The following is a 15,798-nucleotide window of genomic DNA, read 5'->3' on the forward strand; positions in this document are numbered from 1 at the left end:
TTTTCAACTGGATGCCTAATAGCCAATTCAAACTTAACAGGTTTAAAATTAAATTCTTGTTTTTCCTTCCAAACTTGCTTGTTCCCCAGTGTTCTTCATGTTAGTAATTGGCTTCCTGTTCACCCGGTTGTCATGACAAAAACCTGATGTTATCCTTTATTGCTCTTTTTCTCTCATACCTCAAAAACATCCTGACTGGCACTCTCTTTTAAACATACCCCTCTTATTCTTTACTCATTGCACTGCTGTCGTCAGAGCCTAAGCCACCATTATCTCTTCCCCAGACTGCTGCAGCACACATCTAACTGGTCTCCTTGCTGCCCCGTTTGCCCTCCTTGCACACATACCCAGTCTGTTCTTCATAGAGCTGTCTGAGTGAGCCTATTAAAACACAAGTCGGGTTATGTCCAAAACCTCCAATGGCTTCCGCTCACAGTTAGAATAAAATTCAAAGTCCTTACGGGGACTGATCTGGCCGCTGGCTGCTTCTCTTACCTCATCTCCCACTTTTCCTGTACTCACTTTCTGATCCTTACATATGTTTTTACCTCAGGCCCTTTGCATGTACTATTCCTTAGGCTAAACTGCTTTTCCTTAGAAATGCACTTTATTCCAGTCTCTTATTATAGAGGCCAATCTGGACCACTGTCTTTAAAGTAATATATTCTCATCTCTCTAACTCTCTATTCCCTTATTCTTCTTTATTTTATTTCATAACATTGATGACAAACTGATGTTATGGCATCTATTTGTTTGTTTATTTTTCTCTTTCCCCCACTAGAATGCAAGCTCTTTAAAAGGAGGAAATTCGCTTACCTTGTTCACTATAGTCCCTGCACATAGGGCAGTTGTTGACATACGGTGCGCCCGATAAGTATTTGCTGAATAAGACATAAATAAATGCCATATTTTTATTATTAGTTCCTGGTGCACAAGACAAGATAGTGATTAGACATTTATGCATCTCACGAGGTGATAACCCCAACAAGGCTACTTACTACCCCTTTGACATAATACACAGCTATTACAATACCATTGAAAATGCGGTTTCTGACTTGCCTGTGACAGAATTTCTCTTTGTGTTCTATTCAGAACATATCTGATTTTTCTGTCTTGCAGGAGATTTGCAGCTCTAAAGAATGCTGGACTTTATTTTGTAAGTATGGCTTTAATTTGTGCATTATCAAACTTATACTCTCCTAAATTATTAATTAAATGAATTTGTGCATTCATTTATGATAATTCATTATGCCTTTTATCTTTTGTAATTTCACTCTCAGGAAGATTGACTGAAAAATAATGAGGTCTTTTGGAATTTAAAAGTAGCAATTTTGGCCACCAGATGGAGACCCAGTACTGACTTTTTATGATAGGCTGACTATCTGAGAAGTAATCATAAAAAAAAAAAAAGTGCTTCAACGAAATGCTTTGATTTTTTCCCCTCCTGTTTTGTATATTCTAACAAATTTTACTCTTTAGAGATGTTCTTGCCTATATTCAGGAATGTTTGGTGTGGTTAGCAAGTGGTAGTAAAAAGGAATCATTGAACAGATTCATTCAAAGATCATTCAAATATCAGTGTACTTGGCTAATTCTGTGGTGAAGTTAGGTTCAAAGAGCAAAGACTGTTAAAGAAAGTCAAAATGTGTGGGTAAGGTGCAGTGATAAGACTTTAGGAGTTAAGGGATTTGTATTAGCGGGGAAAGGGCCAGTCAGGGAAGTGCTTAAAGGGAAAATAATTCATGATAAAATAGGTGTAAAGTGTGCTATCCTGGTACAGCGGAGTATAGGCAATGAGGTCATGACGTAGGAGGCTTCCAGAGATTTCTGCAGTAGGATGTTCTGAGGGATTTTCTAACTGGCCAGGCAAGTTGGATTCTGCTTGTTCTTTCCTAAATGAATGGAGAAGTTGGGTTTTTTTTTAAATCTCTTTATCCATTTTACTTTTGGTATCATTTTTTTCCATAGTGCCATGAAATTTGTGTTACATGAGATACCTAAAGCAATAAATGTTTTCTGTGAAGGTCTAAGTGAATATGATTTCCTTATACCAGAAAGAAAAAAAAATTTTCTTCACTAGGTTTCATTTACTTTGCTTTCAAACAAAAATAAAACAAAAATTCAATTAAAAATAAATAAATGAAGTCTTTTTGTGGCAATGCTAGAAGAAAAATATTTCATGGCCTATACTATTTGACCTGAACATTAGAGGGAAAATTTGCCTTTGGTTTCAGTGTAACCTCATAGAGAGGGTGGTGAACTCTACATTAGTTTCTTTCGCTCCCTGCAAATGGCAGTCACGCTTTAACTGGTCTCTGCTTTTTCCTCTTTTCTGTCCCACTGGTCTTCTATAATTCTGTCAGACGGACGTGCCTAAAACAAAGACGACCTGCCCATGTCTGTCAAAGACCGCCTTCAGTACAGGGTAAAATCCAAACTCTAGTGTGGTCGGGCCCCCAAAACATGAACCTACCTGTATTCTGGACTCTGGGTCAGCTTAGGTGGAACTTTTGAAGACTTCTTTAATTCTTCTGAACCAAAGTGACATAACACCCTCTTTTGTGTTCTCATGGTTTTCTTTGGACTATTATTATATCACTTATCACTTCCATTGTATTTAACTTTATTGATTTTTCCCCTCAATTTATTTTATTATTTTAAGATTTTTATTAAAATGTAGCTAGCATACAAAATTGTATTGATTGTTTTCAGGGGTACACCATAGTTATTCAATATATATATATGTTGAATAGGTAAAGAAGTGATCACCATGGTAAGTCCAGCAACCATCTGACTCTGTACCATGCTGTCACAATATTATTGACTATATTCCCTATGCTGTGCATTACATCCCCATGACTTATTTGTTTTATGCCTGGAGATTTGAGCCTCTTATTCTGCTTCACCTTTTCCCCCTTTTAAAGATTTTTCAGCTACAGTTGGCATTCAGTATTATTTTATATTAATTTCAGGTGTACAGCATAGTGGTTAGATGTTCGTCTATTTAAGAAATGATCCCTCTGACTAGTCTAGTACCCACCTGGCACTATACATAGTTATTACCATATTATTGATGATATTCCCTATGCTTTACTTTACATCCTGATGACTATTATGTAACTATCAGTTTGTATTTCTTACTCTCTTCATCTTTTACACCCTGCTCCAACCTCCTCCCATCTATCACCCCAATAAATCTAGTACTCTGACACCACACATAGTTATTACAATATTATTGAGTATATTACTTATGCTATACCCTACATCCCATGATTGCTGTGTAACAACCAATTTGTACTTCTTAATCTCTTCCCCTTTTTCACTCATTCCCAATGCCCTTCCCATCTGGCAATCATCAAAATATTCTCTGTATTTATGAGTTTGTTTCTGTTTTATATGTTTGTTTTGTTCTTTATATTCCACATATAAGTGAAATCTCATTGCATCTGTCTTTCTCTGTTTGACTCTCCACTCAGCACGATACTCTCCAGGTCCATCCATGCCACTGCAGCTGGCAAGAACCCATTTCCTTCCCTCGCTGAACAATATTCCATTGTGCACATGTACTACCTCCTCTTTATCCATTCTTCCATCGACAGACACCGAGGCTGCCTCCACATCTTGACCATTGTAAACAATGCTGCAGTGAACATATGAATGCACACGTCCCCTCAAAGTAGTGTTTGGGTTTCTTCAGATAAATACCGTGAAGTGGGATTACTGGGTCCTTCTTTGTCTCTTCTGATAGCTTTTGTTTTAAAGTCTATTTTGTCTGATATAATCTGTTACTTCAGATTCTCTTTGTTGTTGTTGTTGTTGTTGTTTATTTCCATTTTCATGAAATATCTTTTTCCATCCCTCTACACTCCATCTGTGTGTGTCTTTCAATATGAAGTGAGTCTCTTGTAGGCAGCATATGTAAGAGTCTTGTTTTCTTATCTGTTCCACCCTTCTATGTCTTTTGAATGGAGCATTTAATCCATTTACATTTAATGTAATTGTTGATAGATATATAGCTATTGCCATTTTATTATTCATAATCTGACCTTTTTAATCTTTTTTCTTCCATCTTAAAGAAGTCCTTCTAACATTCCTTGTAATACTGGTTTGGTGATGATGAGCTCCATTAGCTTTTTCTTATCTGGGAAGCTCTTTATCTGATAAATGATAACTTTGCTGGGTAGAGTAATCTTGGTTGCAGGTTCTTTCTTTTCATCACTTTGAATATTTTGTGCCAATCCCTTTTGGTGCAAAGTTTCTGTTGATAAATCAGATGACAATCTTATGGGAGCTCCTTTATAAGTTACTAGTTGCTTTTCTCTTGCTGCTTTTAGGATTCTCTTTTTGTCTTTAACCTTTGCCATTATAATTATAATGTGTCTTCGTGTGGGCCTGATTGGGTTCCTCTTGTTTGGTACTCTCTGTGCTTCCTGGACTTGTATGTTTATTTCCTTCACCAGATTAGCAAAGTTTTCAGTCATTATTTCTTCAATTAGGTTCTCAATTCCTTACTTTCTCTCTTTTCCTTCCGGTACCTCTATGATGGGAATGTTATGCTTGATGTTGAGAGATCTCTTAAATTCTCCTCATTTTTTTGGATTCTTTTTTCTTTTTGCTCTTCTGATTGGTGTTTTCTGCTACCTTGTCCTCCTAATCACTCATTTGATCCTTTGCTTCATCTGTCTTCTGATGATTTTTTTATAGTGCATTCTTCATTTCAGTTGTTGTATTCCTCACTTCTAACTGGTTCTGTTTTTATGGTTTCTATGTCCCTTTTTGTACTTGCTAGCTTTTTGTTAAAGTTCTCATTAAGTTCCTTGAATATCTTTATAACCATTGTTTTGAACTCTATGTAGGTTGCTTGCCTCCATTTTGTTTAGTTCTTTTTCTGGAGTTTTTCCTGTTCTTTCATTTGGGATGTACTTCTTTGTTTCCTTATTTTGGCTGCCTCTCTGTTTGTCTCTATGTATTAGGTAGATCGGCTCCATCCCCTAGTCTTGGCCAGGTGGCCTTGTGTAGTAGGTGTCCTGTGGGGCTCAGTAGCACAGTTGTCTTGGTTACCTGCACCAGGTGCTCCAAGAGTATCCCTTGTGTGGGTTGTATGTGACCTCCTGTTACAGTTGAGCCTTGGTTGCTATTGGCACATTAGTGGGTGGGATTGACCCTCTGGTTGATTGGCTGTTGGGTTTTGCCACATCTACAACTTACAGGGTGCTATATGGTGGGGCTTATCCCAATGAGTGGGATTTGCCCCAGTGGGCTCTGGTTCCTGTTGAGACCACCCTTTGTGTGTGCCGCTTGTGGGGCTAATTAGGCAGTGCTGTGTTGTGGTCTGGGGCCTCTTGTGAGGGGCTGTGGTGTAGGTGTAGGTCACCACATGCCTGTGACTTACCAGGGACTACCTGGTAAGAGCTATGAAGAGATCTGCAGTTTTTTGCTGCCTTTGCTAACCCTGAAGGTGCATAGGAGAAGTCACTCTGCGAACTGGACATTTGCCAGGAGTACCAGGCCTGGGGTAACTCTGCAAAATGCCAGGAAACTCCAAGGCTGCTGCCACCTGCTGGCTCCCTTAAGGTTCAGCCCCTGATAAAGCCTCAGGTTGTATGCAAGTTGGGTGAGGCGGGGTAAGGGAGTCACTAGTTTGGGAAGAATTGTGGTCACTAGGTTAATGTAAATTCTTGTTTGGTGCTAGTGCTGACCCTGAAGCTACTCAGCAAAAGTCTGAGAGCACCGTGGCCAGTTGGCTCCCACCTGGGTTGTGTTGGACTCTGATAGTTTTCCAAGAAAGAGTGCAATGTGGGTAGGGCTGGCTGCTTTTGGATAAAATGCCTTGGGTGTTGGGTGAGTTGTGTTGGGTAGGGTCCCTTGAGTCAGCAGGGTGGAGCTGTGGAGCTCATCAGACCAATCAAATTCATACTTGGCTGTAAGCGTAGGGGGAGGGCTCAATATAGGGAAGATGGCGTCAGTGAGCTGGCTGCATGAGAGAAGGACCCCTCATGGGGAAAATGCTGACTGTCCTCCAGCCTCCTCCTGAAGCCACAAAACAGTCTGCCTCCTGTATGTCTCTGACACCCCCTGAGTCACTGTCCCTCTGCTGGAGCCCAAGGTGAATGCCTGAGAGTGAGTCTGTGTGCGGGACCTTTAAGAGGAGATCTGGGTTTCCCGCAGCTTGCCGTGGCACCCTGATGGTCAGAATCCCCACTGTTTTTCACGGCCAAATGTTGTGGGGGCTCCTCTTCTCATCACCAGTACTCTGGGCTGGAAAAGGCCAATGTGGAGCTGGGGTCCCCCATTTGTCTGCGGGGAGCCTCTGCAGCTGAGATATCCCTCCCAGCTCTTAATTGCCACTCAGAGGTTTGGAGTTAGCCAGTTCTGCGTCTCCGCCCCTCCTACCAACCTCAACGTGGCTTCTTTTTTATATCCTTAGTTATACAACTTCTGTTCGGCCAGACTTCAGACTTCAGATGGTTCTCCAAGTTGATTGTTCTATAATTGTATTTTAATTTGTTCCTGGAAGGATGCAGGCACAATGTTTATCTACTCTGCCACCTTGGATCTCTTTAACTTTAGTGGTTTTTGATCTTGCATAGATTTTGAGTTTTTTTTGAGGTCGGTAATTCTTATTTCTCAGGGTCTTCAGTGCCAAAATGAGGGCAATTAGTAAATTGGTAAAGGTTTTTGTACGACCTTTCAGTTTTATTTTTGTAGAAACATGTAGAATCATTCATTTCCTGCCATGTCATACCAGAGACTTTAGATAACTTAATTGGATTTTAAAAATTCTCGCCTTTTAATGTTCAAAACTAAAATAGCCTGTTAGGCAAAATGACAAACCAAAGAGGGCGTTTCTGTTTTCATGTCTTAAAATGTAAATAATTAGTTTCCCTTATAGTCATTATGATAATATTTCATACAACTTATTTTTCTTTTGAAAGTTATGTACAAATTGGTCACCAATAAAGTCAACTCATACCTTTGTAGGATTAGCCTAAATGAAGAATTAATTGCTATGTGCAACATGCCCCTCAAAAATATTTACTCTGAACACATGCAAAGCATCAGTATACATGTATTAATTAAAGTAGAATGAGACACTGTTAATAAATCCAGTATTGAAGAGTGTGTTAAGATTTATCAAAAATTTATTAAGCACCTACTATTTTTCAGCACCATCCTCGGTTTTGGAGAATACTTATAAACAAAATGGTCCACTCTTACCATCTTATGAGGAAGATAGACACTAAAAAGTGAACAAAAAATGAACCACATAATTTTGGATAATGGTGATTGCTATTAGGAAAATCAAACAGCAATAGTGTATAGAATAGCTGGAAGGTCAAGGAACAGTATCTCTTCTACATTATTATGTAGAGGTGGCAGCCTGGTGATCATCAAATGGGACACAAATATTGTCACATTCTTTGTTCATTTTGAGAGATCTGTGCACATTTCTCTTTTTCAATAGTCTTCATGTCCAATCCTCTAGTCATCTTGTTTCAAAGATTCTGATCATCCCTGTGGGCATTTAAAACTTCTCCCTGGTGAGATTTGATATTCCCATTGTTCTCTGCAAGGCTCGTTGAGTCGAGTAGTAATGCTGCAGCAGTCTCATCTTCCTCAGTCAGCTGGTCACTGGTCACTGACATGAAGCTACAGTTGAGTTAAGAAGGAGGTGACAATGCCGCACACCGTGTGTGTGGCCTCAGAATCAAAAACAAAAGACACCAACCACTATATTTGTTTCTTGGCAGTGAAGACAAAAGGCATGGAAAGTTGCCTTTTGCTTTGTAGGGAATATCCTAACATGTCTTACATAACTGGTGTCCAGAATCTTCACTGAGTTTTTAGGCCTTTGTATTTCCATGAATTTTACTCAGATTCTTTGCCACACATGTGCCTTACCAGGGTATCTAGTTTACTTCATGCTTCCTACTTTCTAGATTTCATCAATGTGATTTTGTTGGTATAATGCACTAGTGTCACGCTTTGTGGAATAAAGAAACAAGGCCAATGTAGATGGTTTTACACAGCCTGAGACTTGGCCTACTCTGAGGCAAAATAGTGAAAGTTACAGCTGTCACTGTTAAGTGAGAGCCAACTACTATGCGTATTCTTTGTCTATGGGATGGTAGAAAAAGAATTTGCCACAGCAGCTGCATGCCAGATGCTAGGAGTTGGGTTGATTTACTTTAGTTAAGAGGCCACATCTGAACCAACAGTTTCAATTGATATAATCACTTGATTAGGCTTTCCTTCTCTAAGACATATCTTGGAGTTTAATGGGGATGTGTTAGGGATTCTAACCTCAGCAACTTTCAAGAATTTGGGGGTGGCACTAATTCTGTAATTCTCCAGAGATGTCTAGTATTCCTATAAAGTATTTGGGTAGAGAAGTGACACTCCAGAGGCTTCCACTTTGGCCTTTCCTACCATTAAAGTCTTACTTTTTAAAAGTTAATGTGAGGCTTTTTCTATTTCCTAGTATGTCTATTTCAACTACATACTAAGGATCTGGGGAAATGACCATAGGATGAGTCCATTGTCACACTGAGCCGGCTGCAAGTCTGAACTCCATTTACCTTTGACTAGTTGATCACAATGCTTTATGGATTCATTGGGTGTAACATTAACTCAAAGCTAATGGGCAGCAGTCCTCCAAAAATCTAGGTATTTCCCTACCTCTAATGCCTTACATCCCCTTAGAGAAAATTAGGATTTATGGAATGTACTTTAGATAGCTAACCACCTCTTTCTTTAAGGGGCTCAGGGTCTGTGAACCAACTCAGGGTTAAGTATTATGTAAAGTACTATTTTGGTGATCCATGTCAGGTATGTTCACCAGACTCAAGAGGATTTTTTAGTTATACAAATCTTACAGACCCTTAGAAGGCTGCTCACTTATCTCAGTCCTCTCAATGCCAAGGTACTATTATTCAAAATATCCTGACTCACTCAGACAATAACTGTGTCATCTTTTCTCTGGATGGATAAATGTAACTCCTAAGCGTATGCCATCCAGAGATATGATCAGTCCAATTGGAATCATGGTACCTATGCACTTGTGAGCATCATCACCTGCATCCTGGCTCCACAGAGAAAAGATGCTATGACACTTTTCAAAGATGCTGGCATTCCCTCTCAACCAATATATTTCTAAATTCTTTGATTAAGTGGAATTTAGGCTCTCTTGGGCCTTGGGAGACAAAGAGGATGAGTAGATCATTGATAATGAATAAACTCCAGCATTTCTATCTCTCAAGGTTTTGGATTCATTTCTATATACTATACCAAGAATATTGTGACATTTTAACTTCATTTAATGTAGTCACATTGAGAACAGGTGTTTTTCTTTTTTTTAAAAATGATTTTTATTAAATTTATTGGAGGTGATATTAGTTAGTAAAATTATATAGGTTTCAAGTGTACAATTATATAATACAGCAGCTATATATTGCATTGTGTATTCACAACCCAAAGTAAATTCTCCTTCCATTGCCATATAATATTTGACCCCCTTTACCCTTTTTTAAACACATCCCTCCCCTTTACCCTCTAGTAACCACTAAATTGTTGTCCATGTTTATGAGTTTTTGTTTGTTTGTTGCTTTCAGTTTTATATCCCACATATGAGTGAAATCATATGGGTCTCGACTTTTCCTGTCTGACTTACTTTGCTTAGTATGAAAATCTCCAGATCCATCCATGTTGTTGCAAATGGCAATATTTCATCTTTTCTTATGACTGAGTAGATACGTATTGCATCTTCTTTATTCAATTATCTATTAAAAGACACTGTGGTTATTTCCATGTCTTGGCCACTGTGAATAATGCTGCAGTGAACATAGGGGGCATATCTCTTTATGGATAAATGTTTTCAGATTTTTTGGGTAGATACACAGAAGAGGGATTGCTGGATTGCATGGTAACTCTATTATTATTTTTTTGAGGAAACTCCATACTGTTTTCCATAATGGCTGTACCAATTTACATTCCCACCAGCAGTGTATGAGGGTTCCTTTTTCTCCACAGCCTCTCCAACACTTGTTCTTATTTGTCTTGTTGATGATGGCCATTCTAACAGGTGTGAGGTCATAACTCATTGTGGTTTTGATTTACATTTCCCTAATAGCTAGTGAAGTTGAGCATTTTTTCATATATCTGTTGCCCATTTGTATGTCTTCTTGGGAGAAGTGTCTGTTCAGATTTTTGGTCCATTTTTTAATTGGATTTTTTGTTTTTTTGTTGTTGAGTTGTATGAGTTCTTTATATATTTTGGATATTAGCCCCTTATGGGAGGTGTTGTTTGCAAATATCTTCTCCCATTTAGTTGGTTGTCTCTTTGTTTTGTTGAAGGTTTCTTTTGCTGTGCAGAAACTTTTTAGTTTGGTATAGGTTTTTTTTTTAGTTTCAAATGTACAAAACAATGTAATAGTTAGACATTTATCATTTATACCCCTCACAAAGTGATAAGCTCCCTCCCACAATCTATTACCCCTCTGACATCACATACAGCTGTTACATTTCCACTGTCTCTATTCCTTATGCTGTACTTTATACATATATACAAAATTATAGTTGACATTCATTATTATTCAGCTTCAGGTGTACAGCACAGTGATCAGGCATCCACCCATCCCTGGTATAGTTTTGATGGTGGAGGGAGCTTTATTAGTACAATTAAATGAAAACCCCCTTTAGAAGGTACTTAGAGTCCTGGGAAATGGGTGGGGAGGCTATCTAACAGAAAAGTGTCTAAGACAAGTTTTCAACAGCCAAAACTGATAGTCTCAGCTTCTGGCTGTCACTCTTTCTTTAGACTATTTGAAATTGTAAAGGGATAAATATTTCAGCAAATCAAATAAAACTGTTTTAATGACGACCATTTAAACATCTCTGGATTTAGATGAAATCTGAGGTCCCCTGTATGTTATTTTTAGATGAAAAGACTTGTCTTTGACAGAAGCAAGGTTAATTCCTTCACACCCTGAAATCTAATGTAGTCTTTGGTTCACTTTTGAACTTTGTTTCCCTGACTATACTTCTATTTTGCAACCAATATTCTGTTAATTATTGTAGACTTAGGTGGTTTGGTTTTTTCATTTCTTTGCTTTAATGACTGGCAATATAAATCTTATGTTACAGTTTTGGAAGATTTTTATGCTTTTTCTTACGTAATGATGTTTCCAGGTTAAATTTAAAATTTGATTCATCTTAAAAAAATTGAAATTCTAATTGAGATTAATTTCAGAAATTTATATGGGGATAGTTTTCATTTTCCCTCTCTTTTGTGGCCATAAGGTAGAAATAATTGAATTTATATTACTTCTCAGTTAGTTCATAGCATGTTATTATTATCAATCAGTACCTTACCTTCTCTTGTTTGAGTTCATTTGTTTCTTTTTCTTCTTTTCTCCATTATTGCTATTTCCATTTCTTTCTCCTGATAGGTACCTACCTAATATGTTTGAAATGTGGTCTCAAATACATGTATATCCTTGTGTGTTTTTAGTGACACTGTGGGTATGTGTGTTTTTAATTTACATAAATAATATTATACTGTAGATATTTCTTTTTTTCAATCCATGACAGTGCATTTGGGATCTATCCATGTTGCTGTACGATGTCTAGTTTGTTGTAGTTAATTGTAGAACATCTAGTTCTAACTACTGGATAGTATTTTATACATCCAGTGTATTTTACGCTCCCATTTTCCTGCTATTGGACACCCAACCTTCATTCTTCTACTATCTACAGTACACAGCAGTGAGCAACCATGTACCGTATTTTGCTGTGTATAACACGCTCCTGTGTATAATGCGCACCCACATTTTGGGCCCAAACTTTCAGGGAAATGGAATTAGTACTACCCATGGGTAATGTGCATCCTTATTTTTCCCTCACAAATTTGGGCAAAAAGGTACGCAGTATACACGGCAAAATGTGGTATTTGTCCCTTCATGGAACGTCTGTGATATGTAGTCAGACATGCTATTGTTGGGTCATTGGGCAAATAAATATGGCTAGATTGTTTTGGGGTAACATCTATCAACCATGCACTTCTTCTAATAGTTTTGCCAACACTTGATATTTGTCTCTCAATTATGTTTGTAAAACTAATTGTACAAATTGGTATTTTATTGTTGAAATTTACATTTTTCTGGTTACTAGTGTGTTTAAGCATCTCTTCATTTATTTGATAGCCAGTCTGTCATTCTTTTCTTTATTATTCTTGGCCTATTTGTAAGCTTTCCTCTCTTCCCCTCTTGTGTGTAAGTAGTTCCAATACTTCCCAGATATTGATCCATGATTGGTTTTAGATATTACAATCTTCAGTTAACGTTGCTTGTGGTGTACTCTGCTGAATCGAGTCTAATCCGTCATTTTTTCTTAAATATATGGCTTGTGCTTTTTGAATATTATTTAATAAAATTTTTTTATTAGTTTCAGGTGCACAAGGCAATGTAATAGTTAAGAAATTTACACCACTCACAAAGTGATACCCCCCCCATCTACTACCCCTCTAACATTGTATATAGCTGTTATAATACCATTAACTATCTTCCTTATGCTGTACTCCACATTCTGTGGATATATATATATGTATATATATATATATATATATATATATATTCACATATAGATCTATCCACAGACAGACACACACACACACACACACACACACATATATATACTATATATTATAGTTGACATTCAATATTATTCTACTTTAGCTTCAGGTGTATAGCCTATTGGTCAGGCATCTACACAGTCTATGACGTGATCCCCCTGATAAGTCCATTGCCCATCTGACTCCCTACATAATCTTTGTGACATTGATTATATTTCCTATACTGCATTTCATATCCCTATGGCTATATTATGACTACTAATTTGCACTTTCTAATTCCTTCACCTTTTAAACAAATTTTTATAATTACTTCATGTAGATAGTTATTAACTTTTCTCTTATTACAATTTTTATGTTCTACATTTTTATTTTTGCCCTTCACATTTAGATCTTTGATCCATCTGAATTTCAGCTTTGATTATGATATTATGTAAGGACCTTTTCTCCATATGTTTTCTCCTTTAATTTCTCAAACCCTTTGTGATTGTAACAGTTTACACTCCCATTAACCCTTTATTCTTCACCATGGCCAACATTTGATATTATTTTTAACTTTTTTTTGGTCAGGTCACTGGATGGTAAATGATGCTTTGTTGCAGTTGAACAGTTTTTCCTATATTTAATGAACATTTCTAATTCTGTTGAGTGTGTGTGATCTACTATTCCCTTCTTTTGCCCATCTTTGTTAAAATGTCATCTACTCAATGTTGTCTACTACATTGACCATCCTATTTTAAAACTGCAACTTGCCACCATGCCTTCCTGATCTTTCTTAAATTACTCCATTGTCCATCTCTCGTGGACATCTCTATAGAATGTCAGTTCCATGAGGCAAGGATTGTTGTTTGTTCTATACACTGATGTACTTCGAATAATGACTGGAAAATAGTAGGTGCTTGTGCAGGTTGCCGTTCCTCTCCCCACCCCTAAAATCATATGCTGAAATCCCTGTACCTCACCATGTGACTGTATTTGGAGAGAGGGCCTTTAAAGAAGTAATTAAGTTAAGATACCTAAGGGGTAGGCCCTAATCCAATAGGACTGGTGTCCTTATAGTAAGAGGAAATTTGGACACAGACACACACAGAGTGAAGTCTATGTGAAGACTCAGGGAGGAGACATCCCTTTATAAGTCAAGGAGAGAGGCTTCAGGGGAAAAAAACAAAAACAAAAACTCTGCTGACACCTTGATTTTGGACTTCCAGACTCCAGAATTGTGAGAAAATAAATTTTTGTTGTTCGAGCCACCCAGACTAGTACTTTGTTATGGCAGCCCTAGCAAGTGAATACAGTGCTCAATATATATTTGTTGAGTTGAATTATATATTTTTTTATTGGAATGTTTGCCTTTTATTTTTTAGGAGCCCTTTATGTTGTGAAAATATTTCCTTTCTCATGCTGAAAATTTGTTTTCCCACTTTCTCTTTGCTGTTTAGTTTTGTTTGCATTTCATTAATTTTGTTTACAGTGAGGTTTTAAAGTTGTGCACAAATTCTTGACATCAATGTAGTTCAAATCAATCATTTCCCAATATATTTGGGATTATTTCTGGAACTTTTATTGTGTTCACTTCCAAATCTGTTTATTCTGGTGCTAGTATCATAGTTTTTAATTATTATAAATTTATAGAGTGTTTTAACATCTGTCTCTTATTATTTTCTTCTTTATAGATGCAGTGTGAGAACACTGCATGAGAACACTAAGTTAAGATTTAATAATGTCTTGATTTTTGCTGCAAATATGCTTCATAAAAGTGTTATTTGTTCTAATTCCTTTAGATTGGTCATTTACTGTTGTTTATCCTGTTACTGATGGTTGTGTTTGGGGTAGGGGAAGTGTATAATTGTGTAATATTGGAAGTTATATAATTTCTTATAAGTGAGAAGGAAAATATTAGAATTCCTTTGATTTTATTTGCCTAGATTAGAAGTCTGTTTTGCAAGGTGTAGAGAAAGAGTAGGCAGCATCCTTTGGCAACCATCCCACTCCCCATGCTGATGGGCATCTTTTCAGAATGTTTGGTTTTATTTCTTTAAGGCAGTCCGACTAATTAGACACTCACAGACCAGTGTGAGGCAAGTGACTAGTCTAGTGGGCTTGCAGGACCCTGAGAATGGGTGCCTCCTTAAATTTTGTGCTCTAGAAACTTCACTCTTGTCTCTTCTGAGGATAGGCTGGGTGTGAGTATCAAGGGCTACCTGTCTGTGTGCTGTGCTGCTACAATAGGCACCTCTGCTTGGAGCTACTGTTGCAGAACTTGCTCCTACTTGTGACTTCACAGTCTGCTCTCACTTACCACTGCTGAACCCAGCTTTTGGAACTGTCCAGGGAGGTTTTGCTTGGGATAGCAGTACCAGCCACTTAATTCCAAGTTAGGAATTTTCCTCACTTACAATTTAGAATTTGCCTTTTTCTCATTCTGGTCTTATTTGTGGTATGTTTTACAGAAATTTCTGACATGTGGTTGTATTCCCCTCCCTCCTTCAGGATTGAAATAGGGAAGAAGTATGTTTATTTTAAATCATTTCAATTTTAAAGAAAAGGAGTTAAATGTATTTGATCACTTTATGATCTTGAAGGATATGGTTACTATTTTGTTGTATTTCATTTTAATATTTTTTCAAAAATATATTTTATACATAGCTGAAATCAGAATTCTGTAGAATTAATTTTTCTATTTTTTCACCTAACATTATATGGGGACAGTTTCTTAACTTTTGGTAAGTAAATTTTTAATGGTTACATAATACTCTGTTAAAACAATATATTGAGTGTTGCTCTGCCATTTGACCTTTGATTTTTTTTCCTGTGTAAGAGGTCTTATAGGCGTATTGATAATTCAATTTGCTATAAATGTGTACCTACTCCATGTAACACCGTGTGTTTTATAACCCTGGTGATGGTGGCGGGAAGGTGTGTAAATGGGAGATTGGATTATAAATGATAATAAAATGTATAAAAATTGCTTTTGGAACACTGAGGGAATAGTTTATTTGGCCTTGTTATCAGGGGTATGTCTTCACTGATGAGTGGCATTTGAAATAGTCTTGAAGGCTTAGTAGAATTTTCGGAGTAAGGAAGGAAGAGCATTCAAGGCAGGAAGAAAAGCATAAATAAAGGCAGGGAGTAGTGAAAACATAGAATTTAATGCTGTCCTGTTCATGTATGCT

At 37.3% G+C, this 15,798-nt stretch overlaps 1 long non-coding RNA gene across 1 annotated transcript in view; it reads left to right on the forward strand.

Moving 5' to 3' along the window:
* The first annotated feature begins 1,129 nt into the window (after window positions 1-1,129).
* LOC141571812 (uncharacterized) overlaps window positions 1,130-15,798 on the forward strand; it is a 578,309-nt gene continuing 563,640 nt past the window's right edge. The window contains exon 1 of the long non-coding RNA XR_012496871.1: window positions 1,130-1,156. This is a non-coding gene — a long non-coding RNA (uncharacterized LOC141571812). The remainder of the gene's footprint in view (window positions 1,157-15,798) is intronic.

Source organism: Rhinolophus sinicus, linkage group LG05, assembly GCF_036562045.2.
Source record: "Rhinolophus sinicus isolate RSC01 linkage group LG05, ASM3656204v1, whole genome shotgun sequence".
Taxonomy (NCBI): domain Eukaryota; kingdom Metazoa; phylum Chordata; class Mammalia; order Chiroptera; family Rhinolophidae; genus Rhinolophus; species Rhinolophus sinicus.